The following is a 12,365-nucleotide window of genomic DNA, read 5'->3' as shown; positions in this document are numbered from 1 at the left end:
GTTCAAAGTCAGTGAGCTTTTTTGCTTTTGCCATCAGGAGGTCTTGACAGTGTAAAGACTTGACAGAAAATGACATGGAATCCAGATTTTTGCACAGCTTTTGGCGTTTAAAGACTATTGTCTTAAACTTTTGATCAGCTGAAAAAATCATGTGTGAGTGTAAATGCAGTTTTCAGAAAATTCCCCGCTCAAAAGTTCTTGTCTCTTGCACTGATTTTTTCCTTTAACATTGTGAAGCTCTACTTAGAACCTTCTTAAGATCCAATAGTGCAAAATGCAAATTCTTGCAATTTTTTGACTGGTCTTAAGATTTTGATCAGGAGTGTATATATTGAAAAGAAGAACTCCTTCTTTTCAATATTTATATGTTCCCACTGGCTCAAGTTATAACAGGAAATAAGATTAGGTACCATAACTACACGGATGATACACAGCTCTACATCACAATGTCACCAGGTGACTGTGAACCCATCCAATCACTGACTAGATGCTTAGAACAGATCAATGTGTGGATGTGCCAAAACTTTCTCCAGCTGAACAGAAACAAAACTGAAGTTATTATCTTTGGACCTGTAGCCCCCATAAACTATGCAGATCTGTCTGTATGTTTAATGTGTTGTCTTATTAGTTCTTAGAATGTCCTGTAGAAGGCACTAGACCCAAATTTCTCCTGTGTTGGTAAAGAAGAAGAGTAAGGCATAAGGGAGAAGGAAGAGAAATGGCAGACAATGTAGACTAAGCACGTTTCAGCAGAAGTAGAGAAGTCACTACTAACAAGGCTGCTGTTATACAAAAAAAATCTGTTTATTTTGAACTGGATGATGTACATTCTGTTCCTGGATTTCTCCAGTTGGTTTTTTTGAACGGCCGATATCTGAACGAGCCAGTGGAGTTCCAGAAGCAGGAGGGTCCCGCCACCATCTTTGTGACTCAGACTGAAGCCTGGAAAGAGGAGGGACTGTGCGGCTGGAGCTGGATATTTTGCTTGGACAACAAATAAGCTTATTGAACAAAAAGGGGGCCCCCAATCTGACAATCTATGTGCACATTGACTGAACTGACTGACTGAACTGTATACTGAAGGACTAACTGGAATATGTAATTTTTTTTCTTGGAAAAGAAGCGGTTGTTGACATGAGCTTTCCTAAGCTAAAGCTTAGTAGAAGCTAAAGCTTAGGAAACCTACCCTTATTTTTCTGAATATTTTATTTTTTTCTAAGGGTGGACAATTTAAGTTTTTATTAATCTTCATGAAGGTAATTAGTGTCACCTGAATTGTTATTCTTTTGAGGGGAAAGAAAAATAAACTGGAGTTGTTGAATTTATTTGCTTATCATCCTCCTGTGACCCTAGAACAAAAGTAACTTTACTGCTGAGTTTATTGCTAATTAAACTAAGTAGTGGTTACAGACCTAAAGAGGAGCGAACTAGAATCATTGCACAGCTTCAGTTATTACAACTGAAAACCAGCAATCAGGCCCGAAACCTGGGAGTAGTGATGGACTCTGACCTGAATCTTCAGAGCCACATTAAGACAGTCACAAAGTCAGCCTTCTATCACCTGAAGAACATCTCCAGGATTAGAGGACTTATGTCTCAGCGTGACATAGAGAAACTCATCCATGCATTTGTCTTTAGCCGCATTGATTAGTGCAACAGCATCTTCACAGGTCTGACTAAAAAAATCAATCAAACAGCTGCAGCTGATCCAGAACGCTGCTGCTCGCGTTCTCACTAAAACCAGGAAGATAGAGCACATAACACCAGTTTTAAAGTCCCTACACTGGCTCCCTGTAGCTCAAAGAATAGACTTTAAAATACTGTTAGTTTATAAATCACTGAACGGTTTAGCACCACAATACATTAAAGATCTGTTATTGCTGTACCAACCATCTAGACCCCTCAGATCTTCTGGTTCTGGTCTGCTCTGCATCCCCAGAACTAGAACCAAATAAGGAGTAGCAGCATTCAGTTTCTATGTACCACAAATTTGGAACACACTTCCAGAAAACTGTAAAACAGCTGAAACACTGGGTGCCTTTAAATCTCAACTTAAAACCCACCTGTTTAGAGTTGTTTATGGCTAAAGTGGGGTTAGGGTAGGGATAGGGTTAGGGTAGATATGACTATCTGAATTAGCGTTAGCTGAACTAATACCTATGATTAGAGTTTTAGGTTTAGCGCAGCTAATTTTTTAGCTAGCAGTGCCCGCCACTGCATTTGAGTTTAGATTTAAATTACTTCATTACCTTGTAAAAAACAAAAAAAAAAAAACACACAAACAAAAAAACATATAATTATTTCCTAACTTAAAAAAGTCACAATTGAAAGAATGTGTGTTTCTCTGACTGTAGATCCGTGCTGTAATCTGTCACAGGACATAAGATTAGTGTGTACGGATGTTTGTGTGTGAGATAGAATGTTAAGGCTAATCACGTGCATGTAATGGAAAATTTTAAAATGTGCTCCTCACCCCTTTTGTGCTTTAGTTTGTGTTTGACGATGAGATGATGTGTCTACATGATCTTATCATGAGATCGGTCAAGCTGCTCTCTTATAGACTTCTACAGGCACATATAACAGTAGGAAAGCTCCTTGATCCTGGAGCCTATCTGTTACTTCCCCAACCCAGGACCTATCTGCCCTCTTTAGCACGACCCCCTACCCTTAACAATAGACAAATGGCCAGACCATCTGTGTTGGGCTCCACAAAATTGTTGGTACATAACAATCATGGATTCACACCTATTGTCCAATCAAGTCTCTCTTCTCTGACCAGAACCTATAAAAGGAAGCCAGATCCACTGTTGGTCAGAGCAGACTTGACAGACTCCTTTCACTCTGTAATTCTGTTCTCACCTGCAAGGTTTTAATAAATTTCTTATTTCTTCTCATCCAGACTATTGTTAAAGTAATTTTTTCCATGACAATGTATTTATTCTCTGTAGAGCTCTGTAGAGCTCGTAGTCCATTGATGTGTTTGCTTACAGTGAGCGCGTGTGGTCGGCATCTGCAGACATCTATAAAGAGATTTATTTAACGTCTGTGTGGAGACATGGTTATAGGCGCATAAGCACCTGTATATAGCTGGCAGGGTTCATTAGTGTTCTGTACATACAGTAAATCTCCTCTGATGTGTGCTGGTAGGTCTTGTGTTGGGAGGACATTTGTTTGCACGAGCGCATTTGTCACTGGGCGTTCCTGTGATATAAACAATAATTTCCAGCTGTGGTCTAAGTTTGAGGTTACGGGAAGGTTGTGGGAAATGTCGAGGTAATGAAAAGTTTTCACGTTGACCTCTGAAGCTGTGAAAATGCCAACATGTTTACTGCCGGAGCAAGAAAAAAACAAACGTGAGAGAATCGGCTGCACTGTGAATGCCATGACCTTCGTGTCATTTCTCTGTTCTTCATCCAGGTGGAAACCAGAAAACATCCTGCCACTGATAACCAGGTAATCAGCTAAACAACACCTCACAAAACATACTCCCTACTGTAGAAAGAAAATGGCGGCCAACATTTCTGAGAAGTTTCCTGGGCACAAACAGAGAAGGAATTTTGAGGAATATTTTGGTGGATAAGAGGTAAACAAACTGTTATCGTCAAACAGAAGAAAAAAAAAGATCAGAACGACTGTTTTCCAGACAACTAAAATCACCCTGGAGAACTCAAGTTCAGGTTATTAGGGAGGATTTGCTAATAACAATCCAAATGTCTGAACCCTTTTATTAGCACATTTTTGTCAGATCAAGTTGGTAATGAAACGAAACACAGATTACGGTGACCGGATGTCGCCGTGGCAGACCGAGTGTAGAACTGACACCGTGGCCTGAGGGGGAAGCTAGAATGAAGCTCATGTTTTTAATGACTTCCTTTCAGTCAGGACACAATGAGAAGCAACAAGCTACTAATGAGCAAGAGCTGAGATGTTTTCATCTTCATTCGCTGCATTGCAACTGGGTGACTGTTGTTTCACAGAACAGGAAGCACTCCAGACGTTAGAGGGAAATACTTTTCCAACCGATGAGATAAAAACAAACTAGTTTGTGTTACTTAGCTTAAGCCAGTGCTTGGTCAAATAGATTGGGAGTATGTCCCAGCAAGCTGGGTGACATGATTAACAGCAAACATGTTAAATATCTAACTTCAAGATTAGCTAAGAGTGGAATGAAAATAAATCATAACCAGAATTACAGGGTTAGTGATATTTGGCTTCCTCTGATACAGATGACTTTTTCCTTCCATGTTACACAAGTCGATTCATTCAGATCTGTTTGTTCACTTTCAGAGCAAAAACCTGGGATTGTGAAGCCAAAGGGGCATGGCATACAACTTGCATCATTCACCTGAGTGAGGAAATCCCACCACAGGGCTGAGCTGAGTCAGGTTCAAATCCACACGTTGCTTTAAAAACAAGCACAAAATCCTCAACATGTTTTCCATTTCAAATTCACATCAACAGCAGCTGCTCTTTGTTTCCTATACAGATGAAACCAGAAGTTAAGATAGACTGAATAAAACATGAACATTGTTTTCTGACTGCCAGAAGTTGAATCTATGGAAGCCCAATTCTGCCAAGAAAGAAAAAGTCCAAGAGAGAGTCATAATTTCAACTTTCAAAGTCATAGTTTGAGATACAAAGTCATTATTATGAGATGTAGTCATAATTTTGACTTTTAAAAGCCATAACTATGAGCTCTATAGTCATAATTATGTCTTTTAAGACATAATTAAAAGATTCAGTCACGATCAAGAAGCAGCCTTTCTATCTCGTAATTATAACTCTGAAAGTCAAAATTCTGACTTTAAAACCCATAATTATGACTTCCTGTTGTATATTCTTTCATGGAACCAATGAACTTCCATACAAATTGGAGCAAACTTCTCTTAGCAAGGACATGTTTTATATTTTTTTACAACTTTTTCAAACTCAAAAGTTTACTTTTGGTCAGTATGAGGCATAATTGTAAACTGTATGCCTTGGGTCGAACCCTTTTGGGTTTTCCATCGATAGCTGGATCAAAATAAAGCACTGAGCCATTAGTATGATTTATAACAGAAAAACAAAAAAGTTGGCATGTTGTCTGAAACAGCTCCTTTAATGACGTTAAACAGAATCATGGGGCCGACCTGCCGGAACCAGAAAGCATCATCCTGAACCATCATACAGGGTCAACCAGCTGAAACTATATGGCAGGCACTGGTACCATTGGGTTCCCTCCCAATCATTTCCATCCTTACTATATTAAGAGGTACGTTTTCTTGTTGGTCCTGAAATCAGGGAGTGCATTCTGGAGATTTCTGAGAAAAGCCGTGTTTATTTTTATTTTACAGCTCTCCTAATATCATATTGAAGTTGAAAAATAAAATGATCAAAGCAAACGTGTGGGACGGAGTAACGTCATCAGAGAGCGGGAGCCAGCAGATGGATTAATGTCCTGGCTGGATAAGCCGTGAGTTTGGCTGAAGGCTCATTCTGTACAGTAATCCCGGAACACTGATTTGCATGCCTCCGTCGCCGTGCCCTATCCTTGCATGAGTAAGACCGGATCAGTGGGAGTGGCCCTGGGAGTAATTCTATACAGCTTCTCCAATAATTACATAGAAGCTGGAGAACTTTCAGGTCATGGAGGAAACAAAGTCAACGAGGAATACATATTCTCTCAGACTGCTCTGTATATCTCCATGGTTACCTCACAGCACTGGGATTATGATGAAATTCTACATTTTGGTACATTTTTTATTTTTTACCCAAACTATATTTTTAGTCCTTCTCCATCCTTCCAGTTCTTTTTTCTACTTTTTGTGATTTCACACAAATCTCAGTGAGCACAGTGTTTTCTCTACAATATTTGCTCTAAGCACTCTGACCTGTAAACATTACCCATTCTCGCCACTTTGATGCCTCAGCAAACTTGGCAATGGGCTTTGTGGCCCCAGGGCACATCACAAATGCACAAAACTGTGCATCTGTCCATGCTAAATTAGCTGACCTGCAATAGCTTCTGGAGCTGATAGAGCCCAGGGCCATGGAAGTACGAAGGCATCTGTGCTTATCTGGTTTAAATCTGAAAAAGCACCCAGGAGCTTTTGGCTGGAGATGGGGTGACAGGGGTGAGATGTGGACTGTTACCCCAAAACATATCCACATATGGGTCATTTGTGTCTGCAGCTTATCATGAATCACCTTTAGTTGGCCTTTAACTGCCTTCACACATAGCAAATGTTCCAGAACTGCTTCGTTTTAACGTTAGAAGGACCAATGTGTCATTTTTAGCGCCGTATGCATTTTCAACTCTCTAACTTTTTTAAATGGAAGCCCGCTGTTCAATAAAGAGAGCCATTTTTTACCCAATATAGTAAAGAAATAATATAATATGCAGTCACAAGTCAGATTTTAACCTGCAGACAGGCGTCATGGAAACAGAGATTCATTTGTTCAGTTTGATCATTTTCCATCCATTTCATGGATGGTTGGAAAGTTTCTACTATAAAGTGTAGTATTGAAGCTGCTTACATATTTATTGAAACTTTCACCATGAGGTGACAGTTTGGTAATGAGAGGCCGTTTAGGACAAAAACTATGCTTTGTCTCTCGCACACTACTAAAATCTCATACACACACACACACACACACACAAAATGTTAAATTTGCACATATACACTACTAAAATGTCACACATACAATTTTTCTCTCACACGCATACACAAAACACAAAAATTGCGCATATACACAACTAAAATATTACACAGGCATACAATTTTTCTCACACACACACAAAACACAAAAATTGCACATACACACAACTAAAATATCAATCAAATTTTATTTGTATAGCTCATTTCAGCAGCAAGGCATTTCAAAGTGCTTTACATAATTAAAAAAACAGCAAGTGACATTAAATAAACAGTAGGAAAGAGAAAGAGATTTTGAAAAAAAAAGATTAAAAATGATAAAAACATTAAAACCCGCACCCCTTTTAGGACTTCAGTTAAACGCCGTTTAACTGGGATTCTAACCCTCTGGGACTTTAGTCAAAAACACCGTTTGACAAGGACTTCAACCTCTAGGTTTTTAGTTGAAACGCTGTCAACTGGGACTCTAAACCCTGTAGGATTTTAGTTAAACGTTGTATAACTGGGACTCTAACCCTCTGGGACTTTAGTCAAAAACACCGTTTGACAAGGACTCCAACCTCTAGGTTTTTAGTTGAAACGCTGTCAACTGGGACTCTAAACCCCGTAGGACTTTAGTTAAACGTCGTTTAACTGGGACTCTAACCCTAGCCCAGAAAACCCTAGGTCAAGTCCCCGTTTCACCAAACGGCTGGACCGTTCCAGCAAATGGCTGGAAGCCCTCCCCGGACCCGGGCATAGGCTCACACATTCGGTGGGACCCATGGAAGTATCATTATGGCTGGGGACTTTGAAATGGCACCAAGACCCGTTCCACCAAATGGCTGGACCGTTCCAGCTAATGGCTGGACCCTCCCCGGGATTCAGACACTCTCAGCCCCGCTACAAGTTGTCAAAAATGCCCCTGCACGGTTCTCCGGAACCGGGGGACGGTCCCCGCACCTCCGCCGGGCTGGCACCTGTCCTGGAGAACCGGGGGGGGAAGTTCCGGAGCTTCTTTACCCGGGATCGGGGCACCGGAACCCGGGCAGGGGCTCAGACATTCGGAGGGACTCCTGGACGTCTCCTTATGGCCGGGCACTTTGTTGAAATGGCACAAGTCCCCGTTCCACCGAATGGCTGGACCGTTCCAGCAAACGGCTGCAACTGACCCCCTGCTCGGTGCACCCGGACCCTGGCAGACGCTCAGAAATTCGACGGGACCCCTGGAAGTCTCCTTATGTCCCGTGCCCCTGGTAAGGCAGACGTTCTACGGAACCGGGACCGCTCAAGGAGGTTCCGTCCCCACGGTTCCGTTACCGGGACCCCGCTTTACCCTGGTCAAAAAAAACCCATGGCTCTGGGACCTCCAGGGAGCTCAACCCTAACCCACGTTTTACTCAAGGGACTCTAACCCGAATAGGGCTATGAGTGGGGGACAGTACCCGTGCCTCTCCGGGGGGGCTTTACATCATTAAAAACTAAACACAGCGTAAACAGTGAGAAAGAGAAATAAAAAGAAATTAATAAATAGATAAAAAGCTAAGATAAAAACATTAAAAACATTGAAGACCCGTACTCTAACCATGTTGATACCCACCATGTGTCTCCAGGAGGCTCCTAAAACAATTCAGATACTTAGGTTTCTTTTTTTTTATCTTCCTTCATTTGTTGTTTGCTTGGTATAGACCCTTTTCACAGTGACGTCAGACAATGGCCGCCATAACTCGAAGAGGTATATCTTTACTTCCAGTGTGATTTTGCCTCGGGAAACCTGACTGAAAAATTCACAGATACTCATTATCTTAAGGATATAATAGAAGGTCAGGTTAATAATAACAGCATATAAGTGCATATGAGTTATTACTCATTATTACAGTTAGAGATGTCATTCTCTAACTGTGTATATAATAAACAAAACAGCCTCCGATCGGAGAGTAAACCAACTAGCAGCAGCTTTTGCCACAGTTGGGAAAATATATACACTGCTGTCTGTTAGTGCTGTAACGTTTAGAGGTTCACTTTCTGTATTAACTTTAATAAAACAGTATTTAAGTGTTAACCATTATTAGTCATTGTCAATTTACCATTCTCCAAATGTATTTAAAGGAACCAGCCTCCGGATCGGAGAGTAAACCAGCTAGCAGTAGCTTTAGCCACAGTTAGGAAACATATACACCACTGCCTGTCAGTGCTGTAGTTAAAAGTTTCACTAAAATCACTGACATCTTCCAACACTGTTGTTTAGAAAAGCATTCTAAACATTGACTTAAGCGCTATCTGCCAAATAATTTACATATTCTGATGTGATTCATAGGGGTGTAGCAATACAATAATCTCACGATTTGATACGATATTTTGATCACGATACGATATGTATCACAATATTTGGCAAATGATATAATTCAATTCGATTTAATGCATTTTTACGATTTTCTGAAAGATTTTAGAAGGGCACAGTGATTTTAGTGACATTTTGTGTTCCATAGACTTGAATTTAATTAACTGAAAACTGATTAAAAGCACCAACTACACAATACCTTACTCTGATTGGACAGTCTAATTATCTACAGCTGGACAAAATGAATCAAAGATGCAATGAGAAAATTAGTTTCTGTCATTTAATTCATGTGGATTTGACATAAAACTCAAAGTTTCAACAGTGATCCAGGAGCTGAGTGAGGAGATTATCAGCCTCTGTAGACACTCAATATGCAAATGTTTTCTTCTGGAAATACTGTAGCTGCATTTTGGAGTAAAAAAAGTCTTTTGGACTATAGGGAAAAGGCTTTTCTACCTTGGCTCCCGGTGTTAGCCTTGGCTGTAAGCTGTTTACTACTAGCTGCTGGGGGAGTGTGGCTCCACCTCACCCTGGAGTTATGCTAAAATTAGTAAACCATATTTTTCCAAATGTCAGAGAAATGTCAAAAGGTGTAATTAGCAGCAAACAGAAAGGGACCGGGATGGACCACTGTCAGTCTCATACCTTATTTGGAAATGGGACCATTGCAATCCGGAAGTGAAGGGGGCGCTATTTCCTATACTTCTGTTTTTATTTTCTTTTTAAGTCTGTAATATATTTTCACCTTTAGGAAGGAGTTTCACCCTCAGAATCTATTTGAACTTCTCTCTTTTATTTAGTTCAGCGCAGCTCACAGATTTTTAGCAAATTCTGTAGCTTTCAGTGTACTTCTAATTCTGCTTCCTAGTTGCATCTTTTCGGGCTTGCGACTGCCTCTAGATGCATGGGGGTGGTAACACAACTAATCTAATTACATTACTATATCAGAATACCACAACGTCTTTATTATTTACTATTAATTCTGGCATTACTGGCATTATAAAACGTATTTTTTTATTTTTTCATTTTCTCAAGGACGTTCAGCTAATTAAATGACAAACAATACTTTCATACATTATAAATAATATCTATATATCTCCATCAATTATAGGAGGAACAAAAGAAATAAGGAGACATGAAAAACAACATGATCAACTATAATAAAAAATACCATTTGCAATGTAAGAAATTTAATTGAGCAAAAATCAATAACAAACAAATGAATTAGGTACAGAAGAATAACAACCCAGGTTGTTACAACCAGGGTTGTTAAACAGATATAAGCAAAAATTCATTTTTTTTTGTTTTTACAGTGCCATGTATATTATTGAGACTTTTTGTTGTAGAATCTTATATATAGAAAAAAATAAGATGAAACTATTTAATCTATCAACGAGAAAATTTTCCTTTGACTCTGAAACGATAAATCATATTCATAAATCACATTATTACACGGCCCATCTGTGGTGACGATGCAAAAAAAAAAGTAGCCTGCATAAACTTTATGTGGCATACAATGATGGCGTGAGGCTACTACTCAAAGTGCCTAGATGGAGTAGTGCTAGCCATATGTTTGTACATAATGCTGTTCCCACATGTGCAGCTGTGCTCAGGAATCTTATGTATAAATGCATGTGTAGATTATCTGTGTCATGCAATAATATAATTGCAATTTTATTAAATCCTGCTTTTTGTACTGTGAGATTCTCTTCAAGATGATAGAATCATTGGCGTCGTCATTTATTTGTGACTCAGTGAATAATATCATGTCATGTTTATTTTTATTTTTCTCTTATTTTGCTTGTTTTTACCTTTTTTCTATTGAACTTTTTTGTCTCTGGAATAAAGATATGATTGATTATCAACAATTTGTGAATAGAGCAAAACACTTAGCATGCTATAGGTAAATATTATTTAGTTTGGTTAAGAATAATTAGACGTCAATAACTGACGTCTAATAGATGTTCTTAGTTGCCAAAGGAACACAGTAACACCTTCATGAGTTCAGAGGTTGTTGAGACGCTTTACCAAGGTCGAGAAAGAGTCACACGCTGTTAGACAAAGGGCCCATAGTAAAGAGTTACATTTTTGATTCTGTTAGACACTAAGGTCCATTTCTCAGAGAAACAGAAACTTATCAGGGACACAGAGACATGGTGTGATTTCAGGGAGTGTCTTCAGTCCATATAATCAGCTACCCTCCTTCTTCTCCTCAGACGTTGCACAGACTTTTTAGAAACTCTTCTCGGATGTAATGGTAAAGCGTCTCCTTTCAGCGCTGAAAGTTAATAAAATAAGTAAAGTCTGAATGCTCTTTTTGGCTGATTTTATGCTCCGTGTGTCAATACAAATTATGATTAATTGATCGGGAGTTCCATTCCCAACAAGGTTCAAACTGATGAATAATGAGGATGGTTGCTCCCTGCACTACTACTACTACTACTTCCATGTTCTTTCAGCAAACAGTTGAGACAGAGTTGTCTTTGGTTTCACCACTATTTACCTGCTGTTATACCTGCCATTCAAAGTATTCTTAAAAGATTTTGTTAGTCTGCTCATGTGACCAAACCAACTGAGGAGATGAAAAGTTAAAACTTGATTTAAAATGTTGTTTTAACTTAAGTTGAGTTAAAACTCAAGTTAAAATGTTAAGTTTTAACATTTTAACTCAACACCCTCTACCTAACTAGAGGTTGTACACAACCTCAAGTTGGGTAACCCCAATGTCTTCTTAAAAAGTAGAGTCTCTGAGAACAATTCTTAAAGATATAGTCAGTGTTTTCAGCAAAGTTGAGCTGACTGTCCAGGAATGACTCGAGGTATTTAAAATTTGCCACAGTTTCAACAGGTTGCCATCAAGTGAAACTGGACTCACTTTCAGTTCTTGTTTATCACATTTAATTAGCTCTACTTCCTTAAGAAAATGAAAAGGTATGTTCTTTTGTGAGGGAATTTATTTTTTTACTGTTCCAGTAATGCCAGAATTAATAATAAGTAGCATGGGTGCAGGAAGCGGGGGGGACGCGGGGGACATGTCCCCCCCAATATTGGAGAGAGCCACATTCGTCCCCCCCCCAATAATTTCACTGCAGTGGGGTATATGCCACGGACTTCCGTTTTAGCACTTCAGCATTTTTTTTCCACATAGAATGCTTCCGGTTCGCAGGTCACTCTGTGTTAGGCGATGAAGTTTTTCACTCGGTCCTTGCTGGATTTGACCAAAGTAAACGTTAACGACGTTTATCGGATTATTGAAGCAGCTTCAACAACTCCGACGTCGAAAAAGGACAAGGGTTTGTTTTAAGCTGTATGTGTGCAGTTTCATAAAGGACTTCCAAGGTAAGTGATTGTTTTAGGTTCTCCGAAATGCCTGTATATGTGTATAACACAGCAAAGCTAGCCAGTCACCC

The 12,365-nt window shown here is 39.5% G+C and overlaps 1 long non-coding RNA gene across 1 annotated transcript; it reads right to left on the bottom strand.

Annotated features, from left to right (window-relative positions):
- Positions 1 to 2,293: 2,293 nt before the first annotated feature.
- On the bottom strand, positions 2,294 to 10,967 carry LOC107834088 (uncharacterized). The gene is made up of 3 exons (XR_001659871.1): positions 10,895 to 10,967; positions 7,787 to 7,789; positions 2,294 to 2,304 (listed from the first exon to the last, which is right to left on the bottom strand). It is a non-coding gene; the product is annotated as an uncharacterized LOC107834088 (long non-coding RNA).
- Positions 10,968 to 12,365: the final 1,398 nt, after the last annotated feature.

This window comes from Poecilia formosa, unplaced genomic scaffold, assembly GCF_000485575.1.
Source record: "Poecilia formosa unplaced genomic scaffold, Poecilia_formosa-5.1.2 Scaffold517, whole genome shotgun sequence".
Lineage (NCBI taxonomy): Eukaryota > Metazoa > Chordata > Actinopteri > Cyprinodontiformes > Poeciliidae > Poecilia > Poecilia formosa.
The sequence above is the reverse complement of the archived record's forward strand: the minus strand, read 5'-3'. Positions and strand labels throughout refer to the sequence as shown.